The sequence below is a fragment of the Rutidosis leptorrhynchoides genome, chromosome 5, assembly GCF_046630445.1.
Source record: "Rutidosis leptorrhynchoides isolate AG116_Rl617_1_P2 chromosome 5, CSIRO_AGI_Rlap_v1, whole genome shotgun sequence".
Taxonomy (NCBI): Eukaryota; Viridiplantae; Streptophyta; class Magnoliopsida; order Asterales; family Asteraceae; genus Rutidosis; species Rutidosis leptorrhynchoides.
The window spans coordinates 377,199,339-377,205,238 of NC_092337.1; the positions used below are offsets into that span (position 1 = coordinate 377,199,339).

The 5,900-nt window shown below is 31.6% G+C and overlaps 1 long non-coding RNA gene across 1 annotated transcript; it reads left to right on the forward strand.

The window, feature by feature from the left end:
* Positions 1–498: 498 nt before the first annotated feature.
* Positions 499–4,709, forward strand: LOC139850609 (uncharacterized). Its single transcript, XR_011760084.1, has 8 exons — positions 499–992; positions 1,063–1,135; positions 1,337–1,385; positions 1,463–1,581; positions 1,740–1,935; positions 2,077–2,192; positions 2,292–2,467; positions 4,496–4,709. It is a non-coding gene; the product is annotated as an uncharacterized lncRNA (long non-coding RNA).
* Positions 4,710–5,900: the final 1,191 nt, after the last annotated feature.

Below are 5,900 nucleotides of genomic sequence, written 5' to 3' on the forward strand. Positions count from 1 at the left end.
GTGGTAATGGTAACGATCATGAAAATGATGGTACGTATGTCTATTATCAGAATATGATTCAAGCCAACCCTGGGAATTCGATGCTTCTTAGAAACTATGCAAAATACTTGAAAGAGGTATTTATATCTATATATCTACATGTATTTGTATCTGTATATGCTATAGGTTTTTTAAAAGGAGTTAATTAGATCTGATTTTATGAATAGGTCAGGGGTGATTATATTAAGGTCGAAGAGTATTGTAGCCGAGCAATTCTGGCAAACCCGAACGATGGAAATGTGTTATCAATGTATGCTGATTTGATTTGGTAGACACAAAAGGATGCTACTCGTGCACAGAGTTATTTTGATCAAGCTGTTCAGGCTTCACCAGATGGTATAATTAATGAATGCTTGATAAATTCGTATGTTTTTTGATTTACTGATTTTTATTTGATTTAATATACTCATTAGATTTTTTGATACTGCAGTTATGTTATGGCTTCACATGCTCGGTTTCTTTGGGATGTTGATGATGAAGATGATTAGGATGAAGTTGATAAGGATGCTGATTATGATATGAACATGTTAAAATCATGTTTTTTTTACAGAACATTTGCAACCACCTCCAATTGCTGCAACATCTTAGAGATGAATACTGTTTTGTAGTGTTCATCAGTAACAAAACATGAAGATTAACAATGGTTCGTCTGATAATCACAAGAAATAAATCAGATTATAAAGTCAATATCAAAGATGATGATTGTCGAATCAGGTTAGAAAAACATCTTTATATTTTTTTTCTGTTTATATAGTCAAAAGCTTCAAATCAGGTTAGTAGTATCTGTTCATGTAAATATATAGGTTATAATTAGGTTAATATGAATTTGTTTAAACTTATAAGCTTTTGGAATTATTTGAGAAAAAGTAATAAGGATGTCGAAGAAGAGGATGAAACATTTCGTGTAATGCAACCCAAAGTTGAAAAAGAAATGGGTGTCGTTGCTGCTCCAGGTTTGTTATTTTTTATTTTTATTAGTTTGTACTTTATAACCATTATTACATATTAATTTTCACTTACAAGGTTTTTGATTAAAGATGTGTCGGTTTGGATTCCGGTTCGCATGCTTTGAACAAGGCTACCTGTAGATAAAGAGGTACAAAATAACGTGACATTTCGATTAGTTACTTCATATTGTTGTTCTGAAAAAGGTGCTTTGCTTCACCTCTATTCGATAGATACTGTACAATTTGATTCCTATTTCAGATTTAGTTTTTAATTTCTATCTCGATTTAGTGAAATTAGTTATATTTATATTTCCTTTGATATGCTTTTTGTTTTTGTATTGCACATGTAGTCAGGAATCGGGGCATGAAAAAAGTTGAAATTACTTGGGATAATCGGAGGTATACAACGATACTGATGTTGAACCTACACATAGTATATGATCACCAATATTGTTTGTGAACAATGAGAATCACAGGCATTTGATGGATCGATAATATTTTTGATGTTTCAAGACTTAAATAATTCTGCAAAGATATGAATCACTTTATGACTAGTGAAGTTGATGAAGCTCTTGCAACCTTTATACAAATTCTGGTATGTGTTGTGCCATCTGACTTTATAAAGTGATTTCATATTTTTAACCTTTTGATTATTATAAAACCTGTTTTGCTACGTGATAACAGTTGAGTGTTTGTTTTTTTTGTTTGTTTTTTGTTTTTTGGCAATTGCATTTGGTCTTTCGCATTGTTTAGTATTTGGGGAATGGGTCCGACAATTGATCAATTTACATTGTAATGGAGTCTGAATGGTTAAGAAAAATATGCAGCTACGAAGGGGTATGGGTCCAACAATTGATCAATTTACGTTGTACTATACTTTGAATTGGGTAAAAAAAAAAAAAGTCTGCTACAAGGGGGAATGTTTCCAGCAGTTTAAGCCTCACTCAAAGTGAGTGTCATAATGCATACATATCTACTATATGAAGGTTTATGTTGTTTATGAGTATTGTGTCTATAATATTACAGCTACTTTTTCACAATTATTGTTTTCGTGCAACTATTTCATACTTATATTTTTTGTTTTCTACAGTGATTACTACTCATACAACTGCATCACCATCCGTAGCTTCGGTGCAAACGACTAACGTTATTGTGGGCGTTAGTTCTCATGTCAGATTTGTCCACTGGATCTGTAATAACACAGTGGTAATTCACATTCATGTTTGACTTTTCATATATTGTCTAACTAAAATTTTTGTGAATAATACTGTTAATATTTTGGATCTGTCCACTTGATATTATTAGAACAAACCATGACCTGAATGCTGCTGTGTTTCTGGATGTTGATGTATATCTTGCAAAAGTTGCTGATGTTGACAAAAATCTTAATGTGGATGATTCAGCAACGGAAGGATTTCAAGAAGTCATAATTTTTTGGAATCCTTAAAATAAGCTATGAAGAAAATGCATTGGAACAAAGGGTAAGAAACTTATCTACTTATTCGACTAATTCATTTCTAGGGTTAACAATTACATACAATAATAGTTGTAGGAAACAAAAAGTTATCGCAGGTTCAATTCATTTACTTATATATGAGTCAATCTGGTTGTTTATTGTCTCCCATGGGTCAAAAGATTGAAAATTTATCAAGGTGTATTTGATTACATACATCCTCCAAAGTTTCTTTATTCAACAGTCAACTCTCGAAGAAGCAATCCAACTGAAAGTCAAACTATGAAGATGGCCTGTTTTTTTGCATCTTCATAGAGCCACATAGCTTCCCGGATTTATTGTGTTCATATAATGAGTTGTTAAAGTTGATATCTATTATAAAAAGCTAAGACGTACCTTGCTAAAAAATAATGTTTAGTTGTGGTTGCTATGCACTTTTTCTGGTTTTCCTTGTGTGAATTGCACTGAAAATAAGTGTTGTTATTGTCGTTGGAGAGTTGACCGTTATTTCTTTCTTCGGATGTAGGTAGCTAACTTGCTATCAATGTTTTCGCTTTGTTTAATGCTTCGTTTAATAAACTATAATATATTTAAGGTTAGATGTGCTGATTAATTAATGGGTGGATTTGAGTCACTCAAAAAGGACAATTTGGGTCATTCATATGGGTAGAATTAATAAATTCAAATAGGTCTATTTGTGGGTCATTCAAATGGGTTGAGGGAACCAGGGAGGATAGGGGAATTTTTGTCGTTATTTAGTGCAAGTTTTTTACTTTGAAGAATAATTGTTACCGATCTATAAATTTTAACTTACGATCTAACAACTAAACCATTATGTGGAAAATGATGATTCAAATCTCATAGAGTGTGTAATGGGTAGGCGGGTCGGTTTAGTCAGCAGTTTCAAAATATTGTTGTGTCACAACGGGTTCAAATAGGAGGTGTTCAAACGAGTTTAAGATTCATTTCGTTATATAGTGATAATGATCTTAAATGATTATTGCATTTATCGTACTTTAGTGCATCTCTTGAGTTGTATACCACATAATTAGAAATTGTATCTCAATGTGCAACTTTATGGAGAATCATTATGTACAGATTGATTGTTTAACATATGAAAGTTGTCTTTTCTTCAGGTCACTACTATTCTATTAATGAATGTGCTATCAGGATAATAAAGAATCTCTATAATTAGAATGAAAGGGCAATTTTGTACTATAGAGTATATGCTTGATTGTATATATATATATATATATATATATATATATATATATATATATATATATATATATATACTCTGATTGTATATAGACTATAGAGGATATGATTAATTTTAAAAGTATATATTTGTGTTAAAATTTTTAATGATCAGGTTTTTAGCAAAGTTAAAATTTAAAATTAACTATATATTGCGGTGTACAACTTCGGTAATGATACGTTTTGTTTATATGCTACTCTCTATCTTTATTGTTGCTTCAATAACATTCATACTCTAAATACATATCTGTTTATAATCTTTACTTTGTGCTTGCAGTGTCTCTAAAGAATGGGCTATATGATGTAAAGGTAATTATCTTTAACACATGTTCACCATATAATTGTTCTTAATTAAGTTCTCCTATAAAATACTGGATATCCATTGTTCGGTCTATGAGCATGACCTTGCCTTTGTTATGTTAATAAGCATTTTTATATGAAAACAGTGAACATTTTCACTATCCATACGTAAACAATGAACATGTTCTATAAAATACTGATTTTGTAGCATGCACTTTAAGAACTTAAGAACACCTCATCTTCACTACCATATGTAAGTTCTTTTGCTAAGATAATGGTTATATGTATCGATGTAATGTTGACATATTTACTCTTCAAGTTGTTTAATAATTGAATTTAAATATGCTACATACAAATTTATGCAGTAAATGACACACTTTTTGTTAATGAATATATATAGTAAAAGCAATGGATGAAGGTATCTATTTCACTGTATATGCTGAATAGAAAGATTCTTCTATAGTACTCATGGTAATTAATTTTTTTTATGAATTTGTAGTTATATGGTCATTAGATCCCGCTAAGAACATTGTGAAGTTTTCATGTGGCTTATCATGATTAGTTGTGTACTTCCTTGAGATGCATTTCCTTATCTTTGTTGATGAGGGCCATACATGTAGGCAAGTGTATGCGTGACTAATATTTGGCGGATAGAGCAACTTATTCATATATGTCATTGGAGTTCTCTGATACTATGTACTTCTTCCTACGCAATATCTCGAATTAGGTACTTTTCCTTAACCTACACCTCAAGTTGTAGTATATGAAAAACTCAAAATGGTACTTCATTTTGATATTTTTTTTTTTTGTAAATGTGACAACATAGGCAGGTCCATAATAGATATGGGTTGGGTTGAGTTGGGTTGAGTTTAATCGGGTTGACTTGGAACAACTGATTCGCATTATTAATTGGAAATTTTGATTACATCTAATATTAAAATAGTGCCTCAAGTCAGACATGATATATTTAAATAGGAAAATCATGTGTGATTGTTTAAAAAATTAAATTGTTCACCATGCCTTCAAATTGTAAATGGCAATTTTGATATATACACATCTGAATGATCATTATGGTTTGGACCAAATAACTTAACCGAAGGGGAACAGGTCATAAGGGTTGATGTGACGATCGCTCCAAATTCATATGGACGAACACGTCATTCACTGATTTCATTGCGAGGTATTTGACCTCTATATGATACGTTTTGTAAACATTGCATTCTTTTGAAAAGGCACACCATAAATGAATATTTAAATCAAAGGTTTTCGACATCTGATGATTTCTACATATAGACAATCACCGTATATAATAGTTTACAATAGTACTTCCGTTGACAATGCAGTCAAAATAAGGTACATGATGATGAATTGGTGAATGCAACGTTTTCTTGAAAAATATGCCATATAAGACTCCATGCACATAGCTTGTCTATCATATAAGCAAACAGCGGAAGACTTCTAGGGAACCTGAGAATAAACATGCTAACAAGTGTCAACACAAAGGTTGGTGAGTTCATAGTTTGTATGTTTCGCATAATCTGTATGTAAAGATGGATCACAAGATTTCAGTTGTTTCATCCAGAAACGTTTATCAAAATATTTTACGAAATTGAGCACCCTGGTAACTAAACTTAACGTATATATAATTTGTACCCTTTGTATAATCATCTTAATAATACACGCAAACCAACGTGTACGCTTCTCAAATAGCATACGTCCGTTAAAAGGCTAGTGCTCTAGCTCGGACGGGGATATCAAGCCCTATGGATCCATATACTACTACTCGCGCCCACCAGTTCTTATAACCGGCAGTTACTAGTTACCAAAGCTAAGTGATTTTCGGTTCAAACTCAGTGTAGAATTTAGTATGTACTTGTATCCATTGTGTTTAAAATAAATTGCAT